Source organism: Arabidopsis lyrata (genome assembly GCF_000004255.2).
Source record: "Arabidopsis lyrata subsp. lyrata unplaced genomic scaffold ARALYscaffold_7, whole genome shotgun sequence".
Lineage (NCBI taxonomy): Eukaryota > Viridiplantae > Streptophyta > Magnoliopsida > Brassicales > Brassicaceae > Arabidopsis > Arabidopsis lyrata.
Window position 1 is genome coordinate 20,218,609 of NW_003302549.1, and position 18,157 is coordinate 20,236,765.

Consider the following 18,157-nt stretch of genomic DNA (forward strand, 5'->3'; position numbering starts at 1 on the left):
GAATTTAGCAATTATTCGCATAATCAAATATGTTATGAACATATTTTGGTATATAATAATATCAAATTCAACCCGTGCGTGGATTCTATATTTTCATTTTATAATCCCAATGAAAAAATTGCGTGCACATGTACAATCCATCATTCGTTATTTTCAAAATTGCTTGCAAAATCAAATTTTCAAACATTTGGAGGTGTCAAAAATTATTTAACCATCTCATCATATAATCTTAACATGACGTATGTTCTAAGGATCATAACTCTTTTTTATCATATATAATACCTTATATTTAACCCGCTGCCTGCTATAAATATTTTAAATATATATGTTTAAAAAATCAAAATAGAGTATTTATAACTTTAATCTTTTTGCTTTATTAAATATTTATGATATTTTTTAAAATATTAAATTAAACTATTTTTAATTGTTCCAATTTCAAATATTTTGAATTTTTTTTATTGTAATATATAAAATTATGAATTTCACAAATAGAATTGTATGAAATTAAATATAAATATTTAAATAGTTATAAGGATCATAAATCATTCCATCATATAATATAACCCGTCACCTATTATAAATATTTTTAAATATATTTTAAAAAAAAAACTAAATTAGAGTATTTATAAATTTTAAATTTTTGATCTATTAAGTATTGATGATATTCTTACAAAATATCTATTAAAACTATTTTTAAATGTTACAAAACGGCATTATGATCCCGCATCCAAGGAGCGGTGATTACCGAAGCTTCTTCAGCCCCATTTATCCACTCCCCCTGTTTTCCGAAACCATTTATGTGTAGATTAACTACTTTAGGGAAGACTTTCATCCATTTAAAAGCTTGATACTCAGGTCTGAATTTTTTTTTACTTCTTGTGGCAAACCGACTACAAACTTTGTGTGGAATTTCTTAATCTCCATGCCCGCCAATGACTTCATGTGAGAGGACCCACCTGTTCTGTTACGGTCTTGCACCTATCAATTGTGAATCCTGGTTGTTAAAGCTTTTTTTAGGTTCTTGAACTTGTCCAATGATCATTCTCCTTCATACTTTTATGACAATTTAAGCAACACGCTCTCCACACCAGCTCCACATGATACGGTTTGTCTAAGCTCAACTCTCACTCCGTGACAATTTTAGCAAACAACCTCAAACATCATAGCACCTTCATCCTTGCTCGAAACCTTGTCAAAGCACTACCTCGTGTAGTTTTTCTTGTGCCGGCGATAATCTCGACTTTGGTCCATCCACCAACGCCACTTCGTCTCTTGATAGTGGCTAATTTTTTCTTCGTTAACTCGCTCTTGGAAGACTCATCAATTATTTTTGATCTCACATGTACCAAAATGCTTCATAACTTTTGGCTCAAAACTTTCAAGAAGTTATTATCGATTAACTTTAGAGAAAATGTGCTCAAATATACCTTAAAAGTGACTTAATTACTGAGATAACACCCATCAAGGAGGGTCTTACTCAAATAACACTTAAAAGTTGTCAAAAGTCTTTTAAACCTCTCTAAAAATTTTATTTACATTTGTGCCATTTTGAATTAAAAAACCCCCCAGAAAAAAAAAAATTATAAAACCAAGAGCACAACAACCCTAAATCCAAAAATCATTTCTCTCATTTTGGTTTGAACAACAACCGACGGCGGCGACCGTCTCCTCCGCCATAACCAATCCTCACCACCACCACCGTCGCTGTTACGCCACCGCACCAGAGCCCAACCGAAAAGCTAAATCCAATTCTTCTCTCACCAAACTACTCCCGTCACTACCGCAGCAACACTCACCTTCTCCTGCTCCAGTCTCCGCGACTCATTCTCTCTCTAATCACTGATATAGCTTATACAATGTGACCAATCCCATCGGAGAGGAACATCTTTCTCGCGCCGGCAACAACAACAACAACCGCCACTGTTGAGACTCACAATTGTGTCGGACCAGGATCTAGCGAAAGGAGTCGAGACTTTGCTTCGGCAATCAGACCCTAGCTCTCTCACATCGTTAACCAGTGTTGTTCAACAGCTTGAAGCTAAGTTAGGGTTTGACCTCAGGAGAAGACGACTTTCATCAGAAATCAGATCAATATCCTCCTCCGTGCTCACCAAAACCCTTCAGCCTCCGTCGCCTCCGCTTCATCCGTACAACAATCTCATCCTCGTTGGTGAACCTGCTCTTCCCAGAACTGAGGTTATCACTGTCTTTCATTTATGATTATGACAATGTGTTATGTAGTATGTATACGCAATTGTTGTTATTTATGTGTTGCTGAATTTGGCTTTTGGTTTCAGATTGTGAGGCAATTGTGGGCTTACATAAGGAAGAACAACCTTCAAGACCCGAGTAACAAGCGGAAGATCATCTGTGATGATGCGTTGCGTTTGGTCTTTGAGCGCTGTTTGTCAGTTCGTAACTAACGTTAATGTGAGTACTCCTATCTATTAAGTCACTTCTGCCTGGTTGAGTTAAGTAGAAATATCTCTCTGTTGGAAAATTTCATTTCTGATTCATTTTTTACCCTTAGATGAGCAATGGAAGGGTGCCTCTCCCAACTAACCGGCCAAATGGAACAGCTTGTCCCGGGACAATGCCCTCTACATCAACTGTGAGTTGTCAAATTTTGAATTTGCAATAACCTGTATATTCTTATGGAACTGGCACTTACTCTATTAATCGATTTTTCATTTACCAACAGTCAACACCACCCTCTCAGACCCAAACTGTTGTTGTAGAAAACCCCATGTCCGTTGATGAAAGTGGAAAGTTGGTGAGTATTTCTATCACCTGTGTTCTTCTTCTTATTTACCACATTAGAGGAAACTATGACAAAGTGACTGAAACACACAAATTGCAGGTGACCAATGTTGTTGTTGGTGTGACCACCGATAAAAAGTAACCAAGAATGCGTGAGATCTTAAAGATCAAATCCAAATTCTTCTTCTATTCCTGCGTTTGGTTTGTGCATATTACATACGCGGAAAAACTGTATGTTTATATATCTCTTGACTCTTTTTTAACCTAAGAGAAAAGGCTGATCAGAATCTCTTGTTACTGCATTATTGGGGTTTATTCAAAGTTGGAAGACACACATAAAGGTTTTTGCTCTAAGAATTTGGCACTCTTTTGCTCCATGGAACTTGACCTTCTCTTCTGTTTGTAGACTTGTAAAACTCCATTGGCCCTTCTGACATTGTTAATGTATGTATTAATATAATCTGATACACCAACCAAACATTAAGATTTGGGTTTGAAATCTGTCTTTTCTGTGAATGAGTTATGCTACATGGCACAAGAACTGGACTTAGCTTTGGTAGATAAGACTTAGCTTCGGTTTTATTCCGGATTAAAAACTTCAATATATGTGTTGACTTGGTCTCTTGATAAACGTTTGGAAAAAAGCTAAACGCAACTCTAGTATCTGCTGCTGCAAACGCGGCGGTATTCGTGGCGGAGTTGGCGAAGAATGGAAACAAGCATGCCAAGTGGAACAAAGTCTGCGACAGGTTTGCCACTTACTCATCGCCGCATTCGCCGGAGTCATTCTAATGCTCCTCGTCTCATCCGTCTCCATTTCCCGCCTCTTAATCAATTCTAAACACTTATCCACCACCGCCACCACAACCGCCGTCGTCTAAAACATCGTGGCCCAAATTCAGCAATATGTGTTTGTATGCATATCATAGATGTTGTGGCTTACTTTGTGTGTTGTCTCTCAAGTCACTATCAGATTGTCTAATGCACTCCCCTGTTCTATCACTTTCACATTTGTATACGAGTTTTAATTTTTCTCTTTTCTTTTTATATTTATAAAATGACATTTTTCACAAAGTATATAGACCAATGAGAAAAATCTACAATGGATGATTGAATTATACCAACTCAAGATAATTTATACCACCTTTTATTTCTCAATTACTACTTCCATTTATGAAAATATATAATCCTAATCAATTGTTACATTAAGATGAATTATATCAACAGACTAGAAAACAAATCATTATTGGTAACTAGAAAACAAATCATTATTGCTAACTAGAAAACAAATTCAGCAATTGGTACATTAAAATTATATCTATGAAATTTTAAAAATTAAATCGTAACAAGTGATTTTTAACATTAAAAACTTTAAACTTTAATAATTTATTACATTTTCTATTTTCAAATATAATATATAAATTTTTATAAATTTATTTGATAATAAACTTGTTTTTACACAAATCACTCTTTGTGTAACAATGAACATTTAGTTCATGATGACCTATATTGATGCAATAAATAGTAAAACTATTATTTCCTGAATATTTTCCAATCAAAACTTCTTAAAAACCGATCTAATGTGAAAATTAATGTTACCAACTAGATTTATATTTTCGATTTCAAGGTTCAACTTCAAAATGACGAAATTTCATTTAGTTCAACTATGAAGGAATCAGGACAACAAGACATCTACATACAACTATGTACAATATCTAGTTGTCAAGGACCCCACAAAAAATAAAATGTTGTAATATAAATTTTTTTAAAGGGTAAAATCGACAATTCATAATGTTATGTTCGCCCTACTTAAATCTAATCGCTAACAATTTCTTCTAAATCTACCACCACATACGTCTAAAAAAAATGCTCAAACGTGCTAGTTGAGTAAACCGTTACTCTGCCTCGTTATGACAGAGTTATAAAATAACTCTGTCATAAGGATTAACTCTGTCATGTTACGACAGACTTATTTCGCAAAATCTGTCAAGTAACTCTATATCCCTCATTAAGTCTGCTGCCAGTACATGTTACTCTTCCGCATAACTCAATTTTTTTATAACTCTGCCACCACATACGTTAAATCTGTCACGGTGCTATTTTAGTAAACGTAAAGTCATCATATTCTGTCATGTAACTCTGGTTTTTTTTCAACTCTGCCACCACTGTAATTAACTCAATCAAATAACTCTATCGCCTTATTACTCTATCACATAACTTATTCAACCTAATAACTTTAACGTGATAATCTACCAAAACCTATTAACTCTATCGTCACTACAACGATAGACTTTTGAAGTGGAGGGAAATTTTCCCTCTTAAAACTCACTTTCTCTCTCTGATGTGGCAGCATCTTTTAATGGCAGTTTTGTAATAACTTTTTTCCTATAACAACAATTCAAGGGTTATTTGGCCATTAATGATCAACAAATAGTACAAGCTATATAAGTAATAAACACACTTTTATGTGTTATTTGAGTAACTCACCTTTAACTTTATCTATCTTTTTATCTACTTTATGTTGGCTTTGGAGAAAAGCCCTCTCTGTTGTTATTGAAACTTTTGGATCTAAGATTCCTTTTTTCTATGTACTTGAGTTCTACCTTAATGGAATGAAAACAAGTTTTAGTTCAAAAAAAAAAAAAGTGTTACAAACTAAAATATTTAAAATTTTATAGTAGTATATAAAATTATACGTCAAAAAATATGTATGAAATTGAATATCAACACTCAAATCCTGACCCGTTACTCAAGCAAAATTTTTGTTGAATTGATATTTGTTTAAAAAAACTAGGGGTTGATCCGCGCTCTGCGCGGGGTAAAGAGTTTCCTCGATTATTCGATTAAAATTTAATAATTTGGTTAAATTTACTAAGTTAAGTATTAGTATTAAAAACCAAAAACAGTCGCGTAGTATATTGTTTATTCTCAATTATTAGACTGTTTGAGAAATTTTGTAAATAACATAGTACTAGATTTTAACCCCGTGGTACACCGCAGGATGATTTATTTTTAAATTTGGTTTATATAAAATTTTGCAAATTGTATATCTTTATAAAATATATGTATTTTATAGTTTACAATTGTTATTAAGTAACGGTATACCATGAGTACACAAGACAATTGTTAATAAACTGAATATTTAACCCGTATCAAAGCGGCATGTTAATGATATTTAAAATTTTATAAATATTGATTCAAACTTTTCCACCATATAACCCTGATCCGAAATATAACATGTCCTGTAATTTCTCAACCCGTCCCGTAATTTATTTCCTAAAAGTAGTAATTTTTAAAATTTAACGATTATTTATTATATATAAAAGTTTTCAAATTGTATCATTCTCTATGACATTTAATATTTATAGTTTACAATTGTTAGTAAATGACATTATATCACGGGACAATTTTTGTTTTTAATTTTACAATCGTTTCTAAATGAGACTGATTTGATATGTCTAATATTGGTGGTATTAAAAAAAATTAAAGATTTAATCCTTATTGAAGCGGCGGATTAATGATATTTTAATTGTTTATTATTGTTGATTTAAAAACTTTGTCCCGCCAAACTCGTCCCGCCAAAAAACCATTTATTTTATTAATGTTGATCTTATTTATGATATGATTCTGAATCATTGTCTAAATATTTTAGTCGATGTGGAACGTTGAACACACATTTTTGTCAATTGGATAATATATGTCCGTTTTAAAAATTTTGAATCACAGTATATGCAGAAAAAAAATTAATTTTGACTTTATGTATTATATGATGATTCAAAACAGTTAAAAACAAATCAAACAAAGATTATAGGAGAATCATAATTCTAACTCTTAGTCAAATTTTATAAATATCTAAATGATTAAATATGAAATATTCGGTGTATGAGTTGGGTTAAATATAATCCGACCGAACAAACTTTTTATGAATAAAATTTTTAAACGGGTCGGATACCCATTGTATCCAAATGCATTTTACCTCACCCGCTAAAAATGTGCTGCGATGATACTAGTATAGATACTAGTATAGATAAGGAATATTCGGTATATGACTTGGGTTAAATATACCCGACCGAACAAACTTTTTATGAACAAAAGTTGTAAACGGGTCGTATACCCATTGTATCCAAATGCATTTTATCCCACCCGCTAAAAATGTATTTCAAAAATACTAGTATAGATAAGAAATATTTGGTGTATGAGTTGGGTTAAATATAACCCGACGTAACAAACTTTTTATGAACAAAATTTGTAAACGGGTCGAATACCTATTGTATTCAAATGTATTTTGCTTCACCCATTAAAAATATACTTCAAAAGTACTAGCATAGATATTGTTTATTCTCAACTAAAGTCTTCAATTTTTTTCGTTCTCATATGAAACTTCCAGTTAATTAACTTTTTCTAAATAAACGTACAAATCGTATTGTATTAAAATATTTTTTACAAACGTACATGACTTGGTTATAAAGAATGAGAGAAAATTGTATTGTATTAAAATATTTTTAACTGCATTAGAATTGTATTGTTTGTTTATATGAGATTGACAATTTATTTGGTTCAATTAGGTATTCATAATTGCATTGTGTCATTGAGAACAAAAAAAAAATAGTTGTGTTGTGTTAAAGTTTCCAAAATGTTTTTATGTAATAGTAGAGAGAAGAGAATCGCAAGATATATACATGGAAGTGATGAAGCATGTTGGTTAATTGCATAGCCTCCAATAGACGGCTTACAGTCTCCATCATCTCAATTAATTGTAACTCTTCCGTGTTGTTCAATCGAGGAAAATATATACACGGGCAAGATGAAAAATGATTACTACCTACAAAAGAAAAGAAAAAAATGATTACTAGCAATTTCTCACAACCCTAAGCATCAAACAAAATATATGATCTAATACGATGCATTGGATATATGATAACAAATAAAATATAGTTTGGAATTTTATATCTTACCAATGATAATACATCAACAAGACAACAACCAATGTAGCCATATCCTGAAGACAATCACCGATAGTATCCTTCACAATACCTGACCGATCCGATCATCAATCCTACAGAGAAAAAGTTTTTCAGCTCTAGCTTTAAGATTATTTATATCGAATGAGAGTCTTTTACAATCTATTATATCTTGCCTTGTTAAAACTTTCTTGTTTGGACGTTGGTTCGAATTTTAAACGGAGTTAAATAAAGGTCGATGACCGGACGCGGTCAAATTTTCAAAAGAGTGTAAATTACTTAGACTTTTGTGAGCCCTAATATATTGTTACCGTCTTCCCTACGCAAGTTTGTTGTGGAGACCAAAAGCAAAAGGGTATCATTTTCTGGCTCCGTAGATTCACTCTCTTTAATAAGCTACTTCACCATTGATGAGGTAGTTTTATTTTTCTCCGAATTGTGGACAGTTTGCTTGTTTTTGTTTTAGAGAAATCACGAGTTGTCAGAAAGAATGTAGTTTGAAAACATGTCTGGAAAATATCTTGAGAGAAGCTGGTGTTTCTATATAAGGAAAATCACAACAGAAGTCATCTGAAACTGTGTTTGGGGAGACAATGATCTCTAGAACGTTGATGTTGGTGACATCACATGTTATTCTGATCATAACCATAAAGCTCCTTAATTTGCATCAACTGATTCAACGCAGAGTTATTGACAGATTCTTGTACCACCGAGTAATGTTCTTTGTTTGAGACGCAAGGGTGTTGAAAGTTGTTGCTATTGGTGTCAAGGAGAAAGTCAAGTGAGATAATTGCCGTAAACATACAGAAAGTCTCAAAGAGTGAAAGGATTTGGACCTATCTTCAAGTTCCGTGGACGCGAAGATCTTTAACACTTCCAATGAAGATAAATTCTTCAAATGGTCATACCAGCCACGGTCAAACTCTTCTCTAGCTACAATTCTTAAGATCATCCTGTGGTTTGATGGCAGGATATCTGTAACCAACATTTAGATCTTCCTCACAATCTCCTTGGTCAAATGTGTCCCGACTCGTCCGACACAAAATAGCATTGATCCGTAGCGTAATGATACAGATTCATGTTCCGTGAGAAGAATCTCTCAAAAATCTTGAAGCCCTTGTACCAAAAACAACTGTTCCTTTTCCTTATTCACCAACTCAATTACAGAATTAAATTCATAGCAATAAACCCTTTTCAAGATGTGAAATTAATTAAGACGAGAATAAGGGACACGAACACGTAAATCAGATACATACCATAGAGCAAAGAGATCTCCTTTTATTTAGTAGGCACCGCTTTGAAACTCCCTAAAAGATTCCAAACGCCGTTAACCTTAGGCAGAGGAAACACCGAGAATGTAAGCAACCAAAGGAATTACATAATCAGATTGAAAATAGCTCGAAGGGAAGACCAAAAGAGAACTCAACAAGGCCAATATCCATTAGCATAACCAAACCGTTCACAGGAAGCTTCAAATCTCTCAAAACCAAAAAGCCTTGAGCTATACGTAACTTAGGAACATCAAGAGCCACAGAACAAAACGGAACACGATACTCTTCACCACCCTTGTTTCTTCCTAATCGTAGATTCACATAACTGAAGCTGAAGAAGCGAAAGAGACAGCTCGGCGAAAGAAACAGAGCATTGTGGTCACTCGAAAAGCTTCCTATTGATGTGGGACTCTGAGAATGTAAGCATCATTCACACTTCACAGTTCATGGAAAAAAAAAGGAACTGGCCTCAGACTGTGTATTGGTTTATTTCACGAGTGGATCAAAGATCCTTTGATGTCGTTTTATGGGATACAGCTTCATCACCGGCCAGTTTTGATCTTCCCTCATCTGTTATAAACCAGTCCATAAAAATTCGAGGGGACGACGTGGGATAAATCTGAGTGGTCGACGTGGGCCTGGGCTTTATTTAAATAAATCTCTCTATCTCTATCCAGATACAATCACCGAGCTCGGCCCACTTGTCTGTATGCGAGTCCACAACATTGTCGGTTGAAGCCTTTCATCGAAGTCGCTCAGATCTGTTCTCTGGCGGTGCGGTGGTCGCCGGTCAAGGTGGAGCGGTCGTCCTGGATCGCTCACTTTGCTCACTTTGTCGGCTCTGTGCTGTAGAGGACGGCGGCGAGATCTACGGTGTCCATAAACTTTGTCGTTGACTTTGCTCCTTCACGATTTAATCACGAGCCTTTGCTTTCTCTTTCGCATATTTAATCAAAGGTTCAAATCCAACACTCCCTCTTGAACCCTTTGATTAAATACCCAATTTTGATTTTTCTTCCTCATCTCCCTCTTGCTTCGATTTATTCTTCTTAATCGACCCTTTTTCTCTATCTCCGACGACAGCTAGAGGTCACAACTCTCACCGATCACCAGTCACCGTCACGGCCGCCGTCTTCAACCACCACATCCTAACCGGTGAATTTTCTGGTGTAACTCTCAGCCCTCATCTCTGGCGAGCATCTCTTTATTCACCATCAATTCATCTGAGACTTCATTCAAGTCTCCCTCTTCGACAACGAGAGATATTGCAATGTCACAGTATATGATTTTTGAATTAGAGAAGAAAGGAGAAAACAAGAAAGGAGATGTCTGATTCAAGAAAACGTTTGGTGGATGAAACGTAATCCGATCAAGCTGAAACTTGGTGGTAAGCTTCGTGAAAATGCTGTCTTGAGTATCAACGGTGGGATTGAGATTTTGACGGTTGGTTTGTGTTTTATTCGAGCTTCTTCCGGGCACAGTTCATCTGAAAGTTTCAGATTTGACCAGTTCTTATGGAAATGTCAACCGGATGACCAAATAAACTCGGAATGAGATGAAATTTTGCAGAGATACTCTAGACATGTGAAACTAGATTCTGGTAGAAGGACACTGGATTTGGAGTCCGGGAACATAGTTTACTGATGACATTTCAGAACAGTTGATTCAAAGTCTTATGGAACAATGAGTTTCTAATGACATGAAAAAGGTGAAGAGCATAGATGTTGAAACATGTTATGGAAGCATCCTAGAAACTATGAAGAATGCTGAAAAGCGTTTTTAGAAGAGACTTTGAAACACAGAGATTGCAACTGAGACTAAGAGAGGAGTTGAGACAGAAAAAGTTCTTAGTTCATGAGAAAGATGAAATTATGTAAGAGAAGAGGTTCTTCTGAATGATTATCATCAGTAAGGTTTATGAAGAATGCTGAAAATCGTTTTTAGATGAGACTTTGACACAGAAAGATTGCAACTAAGGCTAAGAGAGAAGTTGAGACAAAAAATAAAAAGTTCTTAGTTCATGAGAAAGATGAGATTATGTGGGAGAAGAGGTTATTCTCAATGATTGTTATTAGTAAGGTTTATGATGATATTCTGTCATCAAACTTTCTGTTAAATCAAGGTATAAAGTCATGGAAAGTCTCAGATCAAAGAAAGATAATGCATGTTGGTTGAGAAGTTTTCTTGTGAAGAAAAGTTCAGTCAAAGGTTCTTGTGGAGAAAACAAGAAAGGAGATACTTGTGAGTGCAAGCCATGAAGAATTAGCGATGATCGTCGATCATCTCTTTATGCGTCAAGAATACAAATCAGCTCGTGTTCTCTACGATTTATGCGTTTCTTGTAACCATGGCTTGCACTCACAAGTATTCAAAAACTTCAATCGTTTAGTTTCCCTTCAACATTATTGAAGAATACACGTTTATCATTTTCAGTTTTATGTGATAATTTCGTAAAATATATTTATCTATATGTTTTTTTTTTTTTTTTTTCCTTCTAAATTCATTGATATCAAATCGAGGTTACAAGGTCAGTATACATAACATTCGGAAAGCAAATTATTACATAATTTGCTATATATGCGCCATATAATGAGAAAGATACACAAAAAGAAGTGAACTTGACGATGCTTTTTGTAAATAAGCCTTACTCGCTAACAGATTATTAAATCTATTATTTTCATTCTTCATATTTGATCTTGCTCTTGCTCTGATGCGAATTGTGTGCGTGGGTTGCATCTCTTGGCTGAACCTCCAAGTTCTTCATAGGAATTTCGTTTATGTGTTAACCCTTGTTTTACCTTTTATGAGTTTTCTTTATGCCAAAACACACTACTTTTGATAGGTTTGTTTTCCGTACGTTAGTTTAATACAATTTTTTTTCCTTTATGCAGAGGTATTTTGTTGGTATTGGAACAATAATTACACAACACAAAGCAGGCAAAGGTCGAGATCCTTCTGGTGACAAACCCCAATAAGTTTTTTAGATAAGTACCTCGGAATTAAAAGTCCGATAAATGAGAAATGACTTTCCGAACAAATGGAATACAAAACCAAATTTACTAAGGTCACCTCCATCGGTGGATTTTAAAGAGTATAAACATCAAAGTTTCTCAAACAAGAAACTATTATAACCTAATGAACAACATATCGTGTAAATGGGTGTTCAAGGTGAAACTCTTTTCAACTGGTAATATCTCTACAAGTACAAAGCTCGCCTTGTTGTTGAGGGATTTCATCAAGAATATGGACTTGACTTGAAAGATGTAGAACGAGATTTAAGGTTTTAAGATCAACAAGATTTAAAGTATAACTCACTTTATTAGTTTAAGAAAATAACTCAAAACTCAAACTCTCTTAATCTCTCTCAAAACCAAAACTCTCAATCAACTCATAAGCTTTACCACACACACGGTGTTGGGGTCGGATTCCATCCCTTAGCGCCGAGCCGGATTTTGGACACCTCAGAAAATACCTCGGGGAAATGTATCAATCACCTCGGTAAAATAAGCGATTCACCTCGGGGCAACAAGACATTCACCTCGGGGCAACAAGACATTCACCTCGGGGCAACAAGACATTCACCTCGGGGCAACAAGACTTTCACCTCGGGGCAACATGCCGGTCGCCTCGGGATCCACAGCCAAACTTGCAACCCGAGCCAGCTCATCAACCGCCCGAGCCGGTTCACGCCGAGATACCCGAACCACTTCTTTCCGTGCACCCGAGGCCATCACTTCGGGTTACCCGAACAAGTCATCTCGGGTACCCGAGCCGATCCTTTATGTGCACCCGAGCTGATTGCATAAGTTCACCAGGCCGAAGTATTCGTCATCACCCGAAGCAAAGACTTAGTAAATATTCGTCTTCAGAGTATCATTTCCAAGCAAGGCGTCATTTCCGAAAACCAAGGATCATTTCCGATAAACCCGGAAATGATAAATCTCGAAGGATCAACTCAAATCAGGAAATCTTCCAAGAAACTCCGAAGAATAAGGAAACTATCCTAATCCGCGATATTCTACGCCGACTTCGAGATAAATGGAAATCTTCCGAGAATATCGCTGGAGAGGCGGTTTATCACCCCTATATAAAGAGATTCAAGGCTCTCACAGGAAAAATGATCGCTCTAGAATTTACACTACGCAAAGCTCTCACAGCACAAACATCTTTTCTTTTAACGATCAAACTCTTGTACGATCAAAACTACTCTTTTCATCAATAAAATCAAGAACACCATCTTTGGTTACAATCGTTTCTGTTGTTCTTTGAGAATTCACGTTTTATCGTATCCCTAAATTAAAACCCTAGACAAATCTCGATTGTGTTAGTTTCGACTTCCACACACGGCATCTGCTTATATAGTCTCAACACTTGACCTAATCCTAACTCGATTAGGACTCTAATGAATCTTCTAGATAACTCCTAAAGATTTGGCTTTATCTCATAAATGAACCGATGACTTGCGGTTCACGTTAATGTCGGTTTCAAGCTTAAACCAACAAAAGAAGCTTTTAGTTCAGTAATCAAGTCTACCTCAATACGACATGTTCTTGGTCACGCAAGAAGTCATTCTTGGTCACGTTGATAACTTGCTATCAATCATGCCTTTCTTCAAGGCACATTCACGGAAGAAGTGTATATGGCTCAATTACCAATTTTCTTTTACAAAACCATTATTCTTAAAGCATTTGTTGATTCATACCGTCTGAAGTATGTGTGTCGACTGAACAAATAAATTTGTGGCCTCAAACAAGCTTTATAGTAACTGTAATGATGTAATTCTTTTCGTTTTACAATTAGTAATTTACTATATTATTTTTAATTTAATATACCTTTAAAAAGAAATTATCAATAATCTTTTTAGTTTTACGATTTGTAATATATTGTATAATTTTCTTTTTATTTATATTTTATATACCTTTTCAAAAACAAAGAAAAGTGTAATTTTTTTTTATTTTTCTAGTTTGTAATTTATTATCAAATTTTCTTTTTTATATGTGTCAAAATCTTTTTTACATGATCGTGATCGATAGACATGACATGTTTTACGATTATGCGAGTTACTAACTTTGAAAATCAAACATGATATAATAAGACGTATATAACTGAAACTAAAATTAAATATTTAATTTTAATGATCGTCAAGCGAATGTCTCGGTCCTGAGAAAAGTGAATTTGACTTTGGTGAAAGATAGGAAAGACTGAATCTACCCAACCGCTTATGAGAAAAGTGAATTTGTGTCCCTCGGGAGATTATGGTTTTGTCAACCAAATCAGTTGAAATCGTATACGGCTCTTACTTAGGTAATAATTAGTGTTTAAGAAAGCGCTAGATGCAGAGCCGTGCCTAGAGATATAGAGAACGGAAGCGGTATTTTAAAAAAAATGTCATATCTTATAAATCAAAAGTTTCAAAAAAATCATTATCTTATATAAACAAAAACTAGAGTAAAATTTTAATTGAAAATGATTATTTTTTAATTCTTTCTTATAAAATCACTAAATAAACTTTTCTCATTTTAATAGAAAAAACAGCCAAAAAATATCAAAGATAACTTATGATACCAATCGGCCATGTATTATTCTAACTTTAATGGTTAACTTTTAATATTTACTTATCTTAAAATAAAACTATTAACGATTTGATGTACAACATCATGTTTGGATACTAAAATTGGACCTAAATAACTATATAAAAAAATTAGTGAGCCATTGAACTGTTTAATAAAAAATTTGGCCGGAAGCGAACGTTTCTTGTTTCACAACGTAGGCACGGGCCTGGCTAGATGGTATGCGGGCGGTAACTTTTCACCTAGCGCCTATAACACTTAATCGGAGCTTAGGTGATTTTAAAATAAAATAATATATACTTATATAATATTATATAAAATGTTGAAAACCCATTATAAAGGGTTTAAAGTTGTCAAATTTTAGAAAATAAATTTAATTAAATATATTTAAGTAAAATAAAATAAATAAAAAAATTAAAAATATAGGTGACTTTGAAACTATTTTAAATATAATTTTTTAAAATTTCAAAATACAAAACATATTTAAATCCGCCCAACCCGCCTATATCCACCTAATGCCCGTCTAGTCCGCATAGTCCGCCAAATCTACTCCACCGCTATATAGTACCAATTTAAAGAAAATCAAAGCGATGTAAGGGCGCCTAGCGTCTAGGCGTGGCCTAGACGGCCGCTTAGCCCACTTTTTTGAACACAAAAAATAATTTATCACCAGAACATTCAAAATGAAGCATATTTTAACGTACGTTCAGACAAAAAACCTACATAATAGAACATAAGAAAACCGAAGTAATAAAAAGAAGTTGCATTGTATCACAAGTTAAAAACACCAAAGAGCTTCATCTTCTTCTATCAGTCGTCACCATCGTCAGAGAAGGTAATCTTCTTACCTCAGGATAAACCTATTGGCCATTATCACCTTCGGTTTCTTCAGATTGGGTTTGGTCTTTAAATGCCTACTTCGTCGAAGGTAGTCTTCATACCTGAAATATCAAAAACCCTTATTTGTGGCTCTCCATATAAACCAAAAACTTCACTCAATGTGCTCTTCTTGATAACAAAACACAAAAGGCAAATAGTTTAAATCCCTTACCAAAGCTTCTCTGCTAGGTTGTACCTAATTAACAAAAATAGTAGCGTTAATCTTCTGTTATGACATCAAAACTATACCAATAAGTTAGAGAAACAAATCTCCATATGAAAAATCACTTTACTTGGGTCGGAGAGGGTATGAAACTTTCTCAACCACGCCAAGAAAAATCCGACAATAGCGCAAATATTGACCATTATTTTCCATCGCCTACCTCATAAAAGGATTAATCAGATCAAATCGTACTTTCAAATGTATATTTTTCTATATAAGTATACACTACTTTTCAATGACTGCCTTTTTTTTTTTTGAACAAATTCTAATGAACTACTCCACCTTCTCTGCTTCGTTAGAAGAAGTAAACTCAACAAAGCCACAGTCCACATGCTCACCCATGTGGTCTACAATAATTCGAACATGAACAACTTCTCCAACATCTTCAAAGAATTTGATGCTGTAAAAATGAGTCGTGAAAAACTTGCTCGAAGAACGTAAGAGGGAATAAATAGTGCTACGTACTTACATTACATATTTGGTATTATTTGACAGTCTTCAGGGAGATTGGCAACAAAGAGTATCTTTTTTCTTGCGGCCACTTCCTGAATTTAACACCCAAGTGTGTTAGCACGACTCTAATGAGGAGCAAAAGACTTAAAATTGCATAACAACAAAAAGTATCCTCATCTAGTCAGAACATGTACCTCAAGTCCTTCCACTGCCTCATCTTCTTCAATCAGAAGGCTTTCTTGTCGAAGGTAGTCTTCGTACCTAGAATATCAAAAACCCTTTTGATCTCTCCATGTATACCAAAAACTTTACCCAATGTGCTCTTGATAAAACTCAAGATGCAAATAGTTAAATCCCTTACCAATTCTTGTGATATTCTATGCAATACCTAATTAGCAAAAATTATGGTGTTAGTCTTCTGTATGGCATCAAAACTTTAGATATAAGCTACTAGTGTTACATAATATGGAAAATCAATTTACTTGGGTGGACTGAATGGAACTGTCTTAACCGCTTCAAGAAAAATCTTGCGATCGTCCAAATATTCACCGTTCTTATGTATCAAAACTAGAGTATAAAAGATTTTTATCAGTAATGGTACTTTCATCATAAGTATACACTACTTTTCAAATGACTACTAAAATGCATTTTTCATAATTACTACAAAACTACTCTCACCTTCTCTGCTTCGTTAGCAGAAGCAAACTCAACAAAGCACCAGCACGCATAACAGCCCTTGCTGTTTACAATAAGTCGAACATGAACAACTTCCCCAACATCTTTGAAGAAATTGATTCTGTAAATATGGAGGATATATTAAATATTAGTCATGATGAAAAACTTGCTCCGAGAACGAAAGTGGAAATTTAAGATGCTACTTACATATCTGATATTTTAATGTTACGATAGAGATTGGCAACATAGAGCGTTTTTGTTGTGGCAGCTTCCTGAATATAACATGCAAGTGTGTTAGCACAACTCTGATGAGAAAAGGACTTGAAATTGAATAAGTTATATTTCGAGTGGCAAAAGTTGTGTTATCAAATGTATGAGCCTGACATATTTTGAGGATAATAAGAACAAGATGCTTAATTGTACAATTCTATGCAAAATCATCTAACAAACAGTGCAATGTTTTTTAAAATTATACCATCACTGAGATTATATTAGTGTGCTGGAGACTATCAGCAAATCCTTCCATTGTCTCCTGTTAAATGAGTAGCCATTAGAAGACAATGTAAAGAAAATTGTTGTAAAGGAACAAGAGGAATCCGACCATCTTAGGGTTACCTTCTCCTCGGATGTTTCCTTATGTTTCTTGAGAATTGGCTTGGTCTCCAAGTCATCTTCCGGCTTTCGCTTACCTAAAAGATTTAGCGAACAGCCAAGTAAGTGAACAGTATAAAACATTAGATAAGAGAGAACCACACAAAACCAACCAAATAAATTAGCTTTGACGGCCAGATTCTTTGCTAGAACTGGCCATGGAGAAGATGAAAACAGCTTTAGACGGTTTATTTCTCGGGAAGAGTGGAGAGCAAGCAATAAGTTTATTTAACATATATAACCCTAGCTATTTATAAAACAATAAGGAATCTGGTTTGGGCTGGGCCTTTATTATATAGCATCAGGCGTCTCAATATCTACAGTCTTGTGTCACAATGTGCTGGAGCGTGGAGTCTTGGAACTACAATTTTCAGCACCAATGGCTCAATGTCTAAACAACCAGAAGGACTACTAACCACTACCTGCCTCGACAACCAGTGATACCAAGGCCGCAAACAGATTGTTCCCGTGGACATCTCTTCCACTATATAGCTTCATTAACTATACGCTTTGGTCAGTTATTACATTGGAGGGAGCGGTTTTAGTGGAAGTAGCAGTCACTGTACTTAAGACAGAGGCCAAGTGTAGAGCTTGTTCTGATGTTGATGTTCTGATAATTAGAAGTTGATGCTACGAAAAAAAAATTAGCATGAGAAAGATTATTAAGTCAACTCTCAAGATAGAGTATTTTCAAGAACTAAGTACATTTTCCAA

At 34.6% G+C, this 18,157-nt stretch overlaps 3 long non-coding RNA genes and 1 pseudogene across 3 annotated transcripts; 2 read left to right on the forward strand and 2 right to left on the reverse strand.

Moving 5' to 3' along the window:
* The first annotated feature begins 1,412 nt into the window (after positions 1-1,412).
* Positions 1,413-3,790, forward strand: LOC9306597. Its single transcript, XR_002330387.1, has 5 exons — positions 1,413-2,196; positions 2,298-2,430; positions 2,531-2,611; positions 2,702-2,773; positions 2,861-3,790. It is a non-coding gene; the product is annotated as an uncharacterized LOC9306597 (long non-coding RNA).
* A 3,955-nt stretch (positions 3,791-7,745) lies between these two features.
* On the reverse strand, positions 7,746-9,053 carry LOC110226318. The gene is made up of 3 exons (XR_002330388.1): positions 8,978-9,053; positions 8,033-8,853; positions 7,746-7,816 (listed from the first exon to the last, which is right to left on the reverse strand). It is a non-coding gene; the product is annotated as an uncharacterized LOC110226318 (long non-coding RNA).
* On the forward strand, positions 8,851-11,131 carry LOC110226319. The gene is made up of 2 exons (XR_002330389.1): positions 8,851-9,949; positions 10,076-11,131. It is a non-coding gene; the product is annotated as an uncharacterized LOC110226319 (long non-coding RNA).
* Positions 11,132-15,291: 4,160 nt separating this feature from the next.
* On the reverse strand, positions 15,292-17,318 carry LOC9304593 (annotated as a pseudogene).
* Between the last annotated feature and the right edge of the window lie 839 nt (positions 17,319-18,157).